We start from the raw sequence: 14,668 nt of genomic DNA, 5'->3' as shown, positions 1-14,668 counted from the left end.
CCTCGGCGCGATCATGATCTCAAGTCTTCGATGTCGGTCTTCTCTTCAGCTCCGTCCGTTGTCGGTCTGGTCTTCTGGGTAAGGCCTATCAGACATTTATGCAGGTAAATGTTATGTATAGTGGTGTGAATGCTTTAATTAGTGCTTATGCTGTATAGTTTGGCAGATAGACAGACATATTTGTCTGTCTGTCTGGTTGTGTTATCTTACAGTTAATCTGTTGTGCATGGTCTGCTTACTTGCAGAGTGAATGGGTGATTGCTGTGTCAAGTGTTTGCTGAATGTGCAGCATGGTTTTCAGTTCAACACTGGATCTGCCTTTGGCAGTTTGGGTGTTTTTTTAGAAAAATTGTTATGACTCAGGTTTACTGATACCCATTTGATTGCAGCAGTTTATATTCAGCATGTCTTACAGGTCAACATTGGTACTGTTTCTGTCTCCAACCCCTTGGGTGTTTTTTTTTTTAAACACACTGTTATAGCAGAGATTGTCTGACAGTTGGGCAAGTAGATATTTGATTCTGGCGGTTCAGTATCAGTAAGCATATTCACAAAGCTTTGATTTTTCAAGCTACAGATTGCTGATTGTTTTTGTAGATAATCCAGTCAGCTATACACGTACGATACTGTTAATAGCTGATATATTAAATATTCTCATGTATCAACAGTTGTGTTGATTGAATGTATCACACTGCTTTAGTGTTGCACTCATTATATTGATGTGTATTCGGATAAATATCATGCTGTCAGTCTCCGATGTTTGTCATGTGGCTTGCCTATTGCCGACAACATTGTCAGATCACTTTCTCCTCATTTTGACAATGATACTCTGCGGCTGCTCATATAAACCATTGAATGTAAACAGTACAATCTGTTGATTTGAACATTCGTACATTTTTGCAAAGCTAATGACCCATGTGTGTATGTGTCTAAGTATATAGAATTGTTCAGAAAAAAATACCGTTGTCCCATTTAGGAGTACAGCAGATAGGGCAATAGAGTAACTCTGTCCATAATGGGCATGTGTCAGTCCCTGTGTAAATTGTCATCATAATCATATTGTGTTGTGTATGATATTTGTGGGATTGTTCTGCTTCCTAGACATTTGCTTTTCTTTTTTGTTGTGTTTTGCAATTAATCTTTACAAAGCATGGTACCCATAGATTTTCTGCGATCTGAAGATGATGACATGCACATGTGAGGCCACTGACAAATTCTTCCAAAATTGACAGTGATGATGATGACAATGATGACATCTAGGAACCTGGACCTATTCCTGTCCAAGCCATCCTGCCTGCACCCCAGAGGGGATGTCAGCATGACCATGATAAAGATGATTTTCGGGAAGAGATTCGGGAGATCACAACTCATGTTTACTGAACACAGATGAAGGACATGATGGGAACCTTCCTTGAGCATATGGCATGGGCTATGTGGAATTTGTTCAGGGTGATACCTCATGAGATCATTTAGGAGTCTGATCAACATCAGCCTGGTCCCTCCAGTTGGAAAGTATTGTCTGTGTGCTCCACTTGTGTTATGCTGCCAACATAGTAATTTCCTTTTCATTGATTGGACTGTATACACATTCTTGTGCATGTTTCCCATGCATCTGTCATTCTTATGGGTTATTGCCATGTGACATTTACTTTGGATTCAATGTGTGCATGACACACATAAAAGTAGTCCACATTCCACGCACACAGTCAACTGTCCATGCGCTGTGGCAGTTAACCTACAAATAACACTGGAAGAGGTAGCCTGTAAATGTGCATGCTACTATGGTGGATGACGGACAACCTGTGTTGTCCATACTCCACTACTAACAGTGTGACATGCCTTGGATTTCTCTTTTGCCATATCAGGTATGTGCAACATACAGACATGTCATTCCATATATTTTTTGGATAATTGTCATGATGTCACACTGTCATCGTTTGGCAATATAGATGACATGTGGGATCATATACAGGTATATCCTGTGTATATGCAGTCCTCCTTTTCTGACTGCATCAAACAACATTGTAAAGTTCATCTGTACACAATGTTACAGATGACACATTTTTTCACAGCGCATTATGACCATGATGTAATGACTTTGGTCTACACCTCCCATAAATAGCTGTACACATTAAATGACTGCACATGTGATCACATATTTAGATACATACTGACACACAAATGTACCTTTGACATGTGAATGTTCAGTGATTTACTACTGATGTGCTGTAAAGATGGTTGCAGGAATGTCTTCCTCTCCATAATGAGCAGGGTGGTTGACGTACACCTGCGTTTCTTTGCTTGACATTTGCATGACAATGTATGGGTTTGTGTATGTGCTTTTAATATTGCATTTTGATGTGACATGATTGCACATTACTGTGTATGTGTGTTTTAGACATGTCCAGTTCTGTGGACATCAGCAATCCATCTAGCCAGTTGACATACATTTTCCATTTTGCTCCATGTATATCTGCGTGGCTTCTATAGCACCCTGTGTGCTGTACACTTCCATTTGCATTGTGTCAACTTACCTTGTCCTGCTTAAGCTGATGACAGCCCAAGTTGTCCACCTCCTTCCCACCTTATTTCCCTATTATTTTTTGGAGGTATGTTTGCCTTTGTTAAAACTACTGACCATTGCCATGATGACACAATTAACATGTGCCACATGTATGGTCATTGTACAATGTGGGATATGTATGGTCATTGTACAATGTAGGATATGTATGGTCATTGTACAATGTGGGATATGTATGGTCATTGCATAATGTGGGATATGTATGGTCGTTGTACAATGTGGGATATGTATGGTCATTGTACAATGTGGGATATGTGCACACAAGTTGCTTGCTAATGCTTGCAACACATCCTTGTTCTCATTCTACTTGTGTGTTACCCACTTGTAGTTTTTTTCACATCCATGTGCACAACCTTCTATATTTATTATGCTGTACTGTTACATTTTTGAACATATTACATGTCACTGGTGTATGCATGTATATCTACACTGATTTCATGTACATTCCATCTATGCCACTGACAGACATATATACACATTTGCACCTCTGTGTTGCCTTTGACATGGCATATGCGTGTAACATATACACATTCCATTACACATTTTGGTTGTGATCTTTATGGAATCCAGCCCCAAATCACCCTCAATAAGTTACACATTCCCTACATCCACATGGCACTGTGGGGATGAGTGAGTTGTAGCAGACACACAATGCTTGAAAGTGAACATGTCAGAAGTTTGGATACTGTGAAGGAAGAAAGTAATTAAGCCATTCAGTTTCAAAAGTGAAACCATATTTATTAGAATGTTATAATATGAACTGGATTTAATTTCAACAGTTGCCAGATAATATATGTAAATTAAGTTTCCACGCAAAGACAATAATGTGAAGTATATTTGTATGACGTAAAAGGTGATATAATAATATAACTGCAAATTCTTCATTTAGGGAAATTGAGGAGCTCTGCAAATAACATGCATAAGAGAAGTTATTGTAAAAATGGATATATTGTTTACTTGGGTAAAAACATTATATGAAAAACAGTCACATTATGCTATAATTCTAACAAACACTGGTACCATTAACAAAAAAGAAGATAGTTACTACCATGTGTGAGTTTCCTTGATAAGAAGCGTAGGATGTTTTGACACCACACATATATGCAACAGTCATTAAAAACAGCAGATTATATGTCTGATAGTAATTTTTGATAAATTTGTTACAGCAATATTATTAAAAATGGACAGAGCATAAAAATAGTTCAATGCATTGAACAGATTAAGTGCCTGTGAATTTCTTTTGACATGAGATCTGAATTTAGATCTTAGGAGATAATTGTTAAAATGCGGGGAGTTTCTAGTCCTATAAGATATAAATACCTTTATGTTGAATATAATATTCAAGGGATCTCGAAAGATAGTGGCACACATGGGGGAAATAGAGCTTTGCCTCACAGGAAAATATATGTATTTTGAAAATTTTACATGGAGTCTCAAACATGCATTTTCACTTAAAACAGAATACATTTTTCCTACTGAAAACTGATGTGCAACAATAACTCAGATGTCTATGATTTGTGCTGTTCTTATTATTACTTTGGAAAGTCCTGATATCAGTCTAGAAACTGTGATAATCATTTTTATTTAAATTGCAAATTAATATAAACTAGAAAAAAAATCACAATTGTGATCCATCAAAAGAAGTAAGAAAATTATTGCTTGTCATATACTCATGCTAAATGTCTGGAATGACAATTTTCTTAAATAGTTCATTCATGAAAACAAAAACAAAAAAATAGCTTGAAACAAATACAACCAGTCTCTGTGGCACAATTGGTTAGCGCATTCAGCTGTTAACCGAAAGGTTGGTGGTTCAAGCCCACTCAGGGATGCTGCATCTTGGGTGGGAGGGTGGCCTAATGGTTAAGGTATTTGCCTTACAAACACAGGGTGCAAGGTTTGAGTCTCACAAGGGATAATTGACTAGGCTTAAAATGGCTTGCAAGGGCAGTTAGCTTAGTACTAATCTATGAACCTATATGCAGTAGAAAGCTTTGTGTTTGGCACAAGACCTGCAGTGTGCACTTGAAGGATGTAGTCGTAATGCTCCATTAGCTCTGTCTTTTTAATCATAATGTATATTCCACCCTACTTGGCACTATCTACTCCATATACCTAGTCATCCTGCTTGTCGCATCTATTCTCCTTTAGAGAATGGACAAATTGTATACCAGCACACTGGAGACTGAAACATTCTTCTCCAGCAGGTTCTGATGCACAAGTAATGCCCTTTTAAAAAAAAAAATTGACACTTCATGGCACAGCATATCAAGTCCTAACAGCCACCATTATTTTACACTTGCTACGGAGCACTTTTGATGTTTAGTGAGCATAAAATAACTGAAATCGAAAGTGTGTTTGTGTGTGTGCATGTGTGATTGTTTCTGTCTGCATATGTGAGTGAATGCATGCATGAAAATGGAGCAGTGTGTGTGTGTGTGTGTGTGTGTGTGTGTGTGTGTGTGTGTGTGTGTGTGTGTGTGTGTGTGTGAAGAGTGACAGTGATCCCTGGCAGCAACAACATCAGTTAAAAGGTTTGTGTGCCTCTTGAGCATAGCTCTCAACCTCTCGGCACAAGAAATCTGGACAAAGTCACAAATAACAAGGGACAAACGACCAAAAATAATGGCAGATTTTACATATTGCTCTTATAAACTTAGAAAGTTGCTAGAACAACAGGGTTTCCATTCACATTAATTATCTGAAGGAAATGAAGTCTGAAACTCAAACGTCTGTCATTATTTAATGACTTCATTCCCCAGTGATTTGCCAGAAAACTACAGATTTTATGAGGATGGGACCAAACATACGAGCCAGAAATCTGGACATTCTGCAAAAATCTGAACAGTTGAAAGGTATGCTCTGTTAACTCTTAGCTCAATATATCTGGATAAATTTAAAATAAATGGGGTCAAAGGCTCAAAATAGGAACATATTTTACTTGATTATTAGGATTTGTGTTAGCATACCTTTTCTGAAACAGAGGTGTATGTGAGAGACTGAGTGAGGGTGATAATAATGACATTTGCATTCCTCTGGACCTTTCAGCTGAAGAAATCTGGATAAAACCTAACTAAAGAGGGAACAGACTTTAATTACTGCTCTTATAAAATTACAAACTTGCTTAATTAAAAGGATTTGTGTTAGTATTAATTTTCTGAAGAAAATAATAGTCTGAAACTCAGATGTATGCCATTATTTAGTAATTTCAGTCTCCAATGACATGCAACAAACCAAATGTTTTTGGAGTAAGGGACCAAAAAATAAAGTAAATGCTTGGATATGTTTTTAAGGGTTACATTTTGGATGTAAAATGCTTCCTTCAACACCATTAACATATACTATAGCACATTTGAAATATTAGATGGAGGTACTATTTTACATAAAAAACAAATATAAAAAAATAATATAGTACTTAAAATAAGTAAAAAAAACAGCAATTTTACATTGTGACCATTCTCTAAACACAATAATGCCCTCCACGGTGTGTGTTAATGTGTAATTAACACCCTTCCAGGGGTTGTACAGGACCTCCGCCTGTGGTGTCAGGTCTCATAACACCCCTGGGTGGGTGTTAATTACACATTTACACTCACCCTAGAAGGCATTATTACTTGTGTGTACCACTTCTCAGCTCCAAAATCACTCAGCAACACTAATTGCACAGTAGTCATAGAGTTACTTGCTGTCTTCTTTCTTATTCCAGTCTGCCTAGTGCAATTTTTTCACTCTGTCTCCCTCTCTCTCTCTGGTCCAGTCAAGGCCTTGAGATTTCCTTTTAACTCATTTCTTGCTCCACTCTCTAGCCATAGACACATTATCAGTTTGGAACAGAGTCAGGTCAAGACAAGCTGTCATTTTTGGGCAGTTCAGATATTTTATTCTTATGCCCTATGCATAGTTGCATCTCCACCCAACACACTTAGCAGACAATGATATGAATGCAGGCAAGGTGTACATAATTTTGCCTGTTGCACTATTAATGCTTGTCATAGTGATGGAGTCCCTGTTTTTTCCATGAGCTGTAGCCCCAATGGCAACTTCATCACACCGGTGGAACAGCTAATTTAGTAACTTTTTGCAAACATTTTGCTGACATTTTAATATGAGCAGTAACTACCGAATGCACTAAAATAAACAAATTGATGCAACCCTTGCTCATAGAAAGCATCTAAACAAATAGAGATAAGGCAAACCATTTCTAACTATTTAGGCAAATTTCATTCTTATTATAGAGAGGTTACTACCTTACTACTTTCTTAATATTTATTATTACTCACATTATTACTTTGGTAATGTTAGGCCTTACTGCTGTTGCCTTACCCATATATATTTGGAAACTTGAAATGGATTCTAACAAATAAGACCTGATATTCCTACATTTCACCTTCATCCACCTATAGCCTTTTATAGCCTTTCAGACAAAATACAGTTCCTTGGCACACTCTCTTTGCTCACCCCATACCATTCTTTTACAGCTAACTTCATTGTTATTTTCAAGCCAATGGCTAGGCTTATGGCAATAGAAATTAAAGAGAAAGTAAAGAGTAATGTCCCAGAAATGGATTTTAAAACAACATAAAATGTTCAAAAATAAAATGCTGAAAAAGAAAAGATACATAAGCCTAAAAGTTTTCATGGCATTGAATGCATCTGAAGAAAATCAAATAAAACAATTGCGCTAAAGCCTCAACATGTGACCTACTGCTTTAAAATAAAGCTGTCTTTCAAAGAATCAAGCATTTGTAAATTAATGAGTGTCTTGAGTGAAAAAATTATTTTACTGAGTGAAACATAAGAATCTTGAGGGGTTTATCAAAGTTATTGAAATAATGACTCCAGCTTGTGTGGTAAACCACCCATGCAAATGGATAATTGTTGCATGACCGCCGAATCATACACCAATGCACTGTACGAACACATACACAAATGCATGGATCTCGCCATACCCAATAGAACCAAGACACTCTCCTCCAAAAATAGGAAGCCAATCTGGTGGTCCCCTCCCTGCCATAAACAAACTCTACAACACAAGGAAGAAACTGATCTGGAATAAGGTGAAGTCCCAAGACTGGAAAAACTCTCTTATCAGCCTCAACAAAAAGTTGAGATCCCTCATCAAATCCTCTAAAGCTAGCTATGAAAACAGAATTGCGGCAGATAGTAAAGACAACTACAAGGCCTTCTATAGTTATATAATGAATCTCCATGGCAGTACTCAGATTTGCTCTGAGCTACTGCCCAATGGTACCACCTATACTGAGCCAATAGATATTGCCAATCTACTGGCCGACAGATTCAGTGCAACTTTACCCCTCTCTCCCCTCTCAAATGACCTGTCACATTAACAGTAGAGTGCCAGGCACCCAGTATTACTGCTGCACAGGTTAAAACAGCACTGTCCAAGGCCAAGAATACAGCTTCTATGGGCAATATCCCTGGCTGTGTTCTACATGACCTACAGAGTGAACTGGCACCTCACCTGTGTGCCCTGTTCAATTACAGCCCCACCTTAGGCTTTGTCCATACAGAATGGTGCACTGCTACAGTCATCCCTCTCCACAAAGGAGGAGTAACTACACACCCTGGGAACTATTGCCCCAATAGCCTAATGAGTCTTATATGCAAACCTATGGAAAGCATCATCATGGACCTAATAAACAAGGATATAGGGAATCTCCAAACTCTGGATCCCCCACAGTTTGGTTTTTGTGAAGGATAGATCATGCCTGCTCAGCTTGGTCAACTTCTTCGAGTCAGTCACCAGAGCTGTGGATGAAGGCAAGGTGGTTCACACAGCCTACCTTGACCTGGCCAAGGCCTTTGATACCATTCCCCACTCAGAAATCATAGAAAAACTCAGTAAGCTATACATCAACCCCTATATCACTAGGTGGGTTGCAAACTTGCTCACAGATAGAACCCACAGTGTGAAAGTAGCTGACAACAAGTCAGACTGCCAACCAGTCACGAGTGGAATCCCACAGGGTTCAGTCCTGGGTCATCTCTTGTTTGGTATCTACTTCTCTGAAGTCCAGCCGGACATGAAGGGACTCTGGCAGACAAAGTTCGCAGACGATTGCAAGTTGGGAGCTATTATTAACTCCCCAAGTGATGTTGACATCCTACAGAAAGGCGTCACTGAGACCAATGACTGGTGTCAGAACCATGGCCTTTGGCTCAATGCCAAAAAATGTGTCATCATCCCCTTTGGGAAAAACCCGGTTCCCATGATTTACCACATTGACAGTAGTCCACTGAACTCAGAATACATTATAAGAGATCTGGGAACACAGGTTGACAGCAAACTCTCTTTCGACCACCACATTGCCACTGGGGTCAGAAAGTCCTTCTATGTGGCACATCTCATTGCTAAGGGTTTTGCATCCAGGAAGAAAGAGTCCATTGTCTCCCTCTACTCTTCCCTCATTAGGCCAATCATCAAGTATAATGCCCCATTTGGCATGTACCTCACTAGACACCTGCAACAACTGGAGAGGCTGCAAAAGTTCCTCACAAAGAGGAATCTAGGCCTTAAACACTTGTCCTACATGGACAGACTAAAAAACTCCAACTATTCTCGGTCTCATATCGCCTACTTAGAGGCAATCTCTGCTTGACTTACAAAGCCATGTGTGACCCAGCTTTGTTAGAAATGCTACCTCTAAAGAAATCCCAATCCCTCCACATCACACGCTCCAGAGACCTCAACCTCATTACCACAATCAACAGAACGTGCTGGAGGGACAGGTTCATAACCCAAAGACTGCCCATGTTATGGAATAGACTTCCCATACATGTCAAACAGAGCACTTCACTGGACCTGGTCAAGAGAAATCTTGATGAGTGGATGGGAAATTCACCCTGAGGATCACTCCAGTGGCTCTACTTGACAGAGGCACTGGGAACTAAGGTCGGGTGGCATGATGCCAGGTTAATCCAACGGGCTAGGCTTATAAAGGCTCCAGGGCCATTAGCCTAGTACACACCTATGAACCTATGAACCTAAGTATGATGCACAAAAGGTGAAGGAATTTTGACCTGAGTGCTTGAGGTGAAGCTTGTATAATGAATTTCCATTGTACATTTTAAACAGTAATAACATAAATCCTAAAGCAACTTAAAAATTCAAATGTGCCACAGAGTGGAGACACTGCATTGTTTTCTTACTAGTCATCATTCCTCACATCCAGATTTTTTGAATATCCTTAATTAACTGCAGCAAGACCTTAGAATATTCTTTAAAGACTTACAAAGACTAAATCATAGCCCTGTCATGTATACCATAAGAAAAGTTGTCCTAGATATATGCCATTAAATAAAGTTTTCCTTAATAAAATGATTGAGAACAACAAGCTTCATCATATCAAGAGGATGCAAATCAGGATGACACGTTCACTTTTGAGCTAAATTAAATTATTTGCTCCTGCATATCCCAGAACCTTCTCTTAAAAGACACACACAACAAACATGCTTGCTCTGCTCTTGTATTATAATTAGTACAAACTATTCTAGCATCATGGCATACTTAGGTGCTGCTGGTGGTTTTTGGTTTCTCCAGTCTGTAAGGGCAGACACAGAGTATTGCACTTCCAAACATATCCCAGTAGCGCATCTGTCCACAGCAGTCCTTTCTTAAGCCTAATTATATGTAGTGGTAGAAGGAGACCATTAGCCAACTATGCCCTTCAAATACAAAGTTCACCAGCTGGCTCAGACCGAATCAGCTAGCATAATTATTCCACCATCCTTATTCAAACAATACTAGTAGCTGAAAATATAGTGTTCTTTATGAAGTTCTTTGGACCTTAAGAGTGCGAGCTCTTCAGTTCTTAGGAATGTAAATTTTGTTCTACAGGTATATGCATCTTTATTTTTACATAATGTAACAAGAAGCTCAGTTCTTGGTTTTATGTATTTGAATCAAATGAAGGTATCCTTTCATTAACTGTGGACATAATTGCTAACTCATGCTTCCTAAACGTTCTAAAGTTAGTTTAATCAGAAAAAACAATAGTACTACTTCCAGAAAAGAATATATGTGTTTGTAACAGCAAACCTCTGACATACCCCATAAGACTGATGTCCTTGTTGTAGCTGACAGTCTCCTAGTAATATACACAGATACATTACTCACATGTCACAGACAAGAAAACGTTGCCCAGAAAGCAATCTTATCACAAGATGAATTGTTTAGGGTACACGTAATACACAAGCAAACTACACTTTCTATCAAGCACTGGTTTGCCCTATGAAACCAGGAAACCATTATTTAACAAAACTACTCATAGAGATAAGACTCAGAAATGTGTGCTTTGACTAAACAAACCACAGCCCAGGTCTCGGTCTCCTGTATAAGTAACAATTCATAGACAAACACTATTTATTTAATCATTTTTGTATGTATTGTAGGTATCAGGGCAAAATATGCATTGCATTTAATTTTCACATTATGAGCTATGTTTCACAAGTGATGTGCTTACTGTAAAAAGATAATTCTCGAGTCTCACATCTGTCACTTGTAATTTATATGCCATGCTTCTTGCAGTCTTCAATACATTCTGAAATTGAATGGTATTAAATAAAAGGCCTAGAGCCTTTTACCATAAACATATACACATCCCAGTTACTGCAACAGTATATTGTTTTATTTATTATACCATTCAATAGCCAGTGAGAGTGTTTAACTTGTTTGTCACAGTTTAAAATCCTTAAAAAACTGAAATGATAAAAAGCTCTCATGAAGCAAGCTTAAAACTGATTCCTGATAAATATTTTACATGCTACTTGTACATATCATCTTGCATCCTAGAGGCATTTATTGGTTCTAGATCTACCTTCTTTTCTTCCTAATGTATAACTATTTGTCTATCTAGATATACACGTGCTTACACAGACACACACACACACACACACACACACACACACACACACACACACACACACACACACACACACACACATACACACATTCATATAGAGAGAGAGCTTTTTTTTTGTATACAGTTATCTTTTATGTGCATGGAACACAAAAATATACATGTGACTCCAGCTATTTTTATAAAGAATTAGTGATGTAGGGTTTATATCGTAAGTTCAAAGTTTGAAAACTTTGAATCTCATATGATCGACATCATATGAGAAAAGTTTTCAAACATCGAACATTACAATGGAGATCACTGTAGAGAATATTTCCCTTCACTTCAATATAGTGCGATCTCGGAGTTGGTATATTTAAATAGCGGGGGTGTGAGGGGTGCAGGGGGGCAAGCGTTCAGCTAGTTTTTTTTATTTTTTGTTTGTTTATATCGTACAATCGAAGTTTGAAAACTTTGCTCATATGGACTCGATCATATGAAATTTGAAGTTTTCAGACTTTGAACATATAATATAGACCGTAATGTAGATCTTGTATTTTGAAATGTTATTCCCATGCATACTGTCTGCAACATTTAGAATCATTAACTAGTATTATTGTCATGTATACTGTTATCTTTGACTTTGTTACATATATATATATATATATATTTATTTATTTATTTATTGGGACTACTCTATAAATGGGCCTAAACAAATTGGACACTTCCAGCAGAAAACCAACAAATTATAACTAAATAAACACACACACACACACACACACACACACACACACACACACACACACACACACACACACACACACACACACACACACTGATATGTAAACAACTTAGTGAAGTGTCTTGCTCAGATATGTTTTATTCACAGCAAAAAAAAAAAATCCCACCTTATTAAAAAACAACAGTCAGTTGTGACAAATGATAACCAAATAACCATACAACTGAACATAGTTTTATTCCTAAAATATTTCAAGGAAGGTTGATATAATAATGAAATGTTCTGTGGACAAACTATTTCATTTAAGGAACCTTGCTTAAGCAATTTTCCAAGGTGAAAACACTTTTTGCTTTTGGAACAATTTACATTTGAAATATTTATTCTTTCAAGAAATTTTACATCTCTCCACTGTTTATCCTTACTAATCACAGGCTTCAATATTTCATTACTACCCCAATTTCTACTTCCCTAGGACATTCAGGCTTGCAGACATTTTCAGTCTCTATAGCTTACACAGAAATAGTTGTCCTTTACATTTGATAGATGTGAGGGAAAGTTCTTGCATCCAGTGGTGAAGAAATGGTTCAGCGAACTAATGTTTATGCTTGTTATGTAAGAAAGGCCTACCGTTGTGCTTGAAATTCATTATCGGTTATCACTGTTGTTTATAAAGTTCTCCCTGATCTTGTAATACTCCACACCCAATAAATATTTTAATCTTAGATTATCTGTCCTCCAGCAAAATTGCCTTTGTTTCTTTTCAAAACAATATTTTCCTACTTTACAGTAAATGTGTGTATTTTACATCTGCAGGAATCATTTATCAGGACTTTTCCTTTCCTAGGTGCATTCTGGGGCGATTCCATCTAACCAATGTGAGATTTTTTACACTGCCTGTCATTCATTTTTTTTCAACCTGCAACTTTTTTTAAGATAACATGTTGTGCCATCTCATGAAAATATGATTTACTAATTCCAATATTTTCTTTCTCCAATTTGTTCATTGCATCAAATATATACTGTTGAAAATATTAACAGGGTTATACTATGGATCCCGAAAGTGCAAAACTTTTAGCATCAAAAACACAAAGAAATAATGCTTAAAAACACAGAAGGGCAATAAAGTGAACCTCAGTCATTTTTTCCAGGTAAGCAAGCTGTCCTGCACTCTCTGAAGATGGAGCAGGTCCCACCATCCAAAGCAAACTTATATATATCAATTCTATGGTTGTACCAACTTGAAGAGGGGAATTTCCCAAAGGAAGGGAATCATTGCTGGTACACAGTGAAAAATTGCACTGGCAAGGATTTTTCTGATTGACGCTATGGTCCTCCATCTTTTTTGCTTCAGGTAAATGACACTGAAGGAATTTTACTTTGACCACCTGTGAAAGAACTTGTTAACAGGATACCAGCTACACTCAATTATTTATCTGTTTATTTTTGCAGCATTTAAAAGTTCAGCTTTCTATATTAGTCTGATCTTGGTTAGCATACATTGCTTTCATTTTTTCTGTACGTCTTCATAAATGGAGTTATTAGTTTGTTATGCAAATGGGCAGCAACAAAACAAAGGAATTAGCACTGAATGCTGTGACCATATCACTGTCATTAAAGGAATCCATGAGTAATCTCTGCCGAATTAGGACTTTCACAGTAAGCTAACATGTTCAGTAGAACTTTCATTCTGTTCCTGTTTTTATTGATTTCACTATTGTCATTGCTGTTTTTAAATATTTGTAATATATGCTTTGCATATGGGATTTGACTGTATTCTAGGCATTTATGGGGCAAAAAAAAACATAGAATGTAATACTTATATGAGCCAGAAGTTAATCTGATCATTTTAGCAAATGTTGGCGTATTCTCCAGAGCTTCAACCCAGTAAAATGATTTCATAATTTTTTGATATGCAACAATGATATCAGTCACCATCTTAGCATGTGAACTCAGATGCCCTTTTTTTCTACTATTCTGGAGCATATCTTGTTTAATTTTGGGTGTCTTCAGCTGACTTATTTAACCTAGTTTAATTTTACCATGTTTAAAAAAGACCGAATAAAAGACTAAGTGAGCAAAATCATGAACTTTCTTTTGTTCTGTATAAATACCACATACAATTCAAAAGTAAACAAAACATATCGTTTGAAAAACAACTTTAATAAAACTATAACACCTACATTTTTATGTTGAATAAGCTATTAAAGGACTTGTAAGGGTATACATTTAACTTTATAATTAGGTCATTAAATGCAATTCTTTTTAAGTCAGGCATGGCTGTTTTGTAATTGCAAATACATAACGCAGGAAACCATATAAGAGGAAAACCCACAGCTCACTACTTCAGTCTTATGAAACTTAATGCAAAGTTCAGATCAGAAAGTTGTATGTTACATTTTTATTCATCCCATAGAGAACATTTAAAAAGTAATCAAAAGGAAAATTTGCTGGTACTTTTTTTGTTGTTTGTAATTGCATCATTCAGTTGTC

General features: G+C 37.2%; 1 non-coding gene across 1 annotated transcript; it reads left to right on the top strand.

The window, feature by feature from the left end:
• The first annotated feature begins 4,339 nt into the window (after window positions 1-4,339).
• Window positions 4,340-4,413, top strand: TRNAN-GUU. Its single transcript has one exon. It is a non-coding gene; the product is annotated as a tRNA-Asn (tRNA).
• The last annotated feature ends 10,255 nt before the right edge of the window (window positions 4,414-14,668 follow it).

Source organism: Protopterus annectens, chromosome 2.part0 (genome assembly GCF_019279795.1).
Source record: "Protopterus annectens isolate FY-2018-M chromosome 2.part0, PAN1.0, whole genome shotgun sequence".
Taxonomy (NCBI): Eukaryota; Metazoa; Chordata; order Ceratodontiformes; family Protopteridae; genus Protopterus; species Protopterus annectens.
This window is presented reverse-complemented; position numbering and strand designations above follow the sequence as displayed.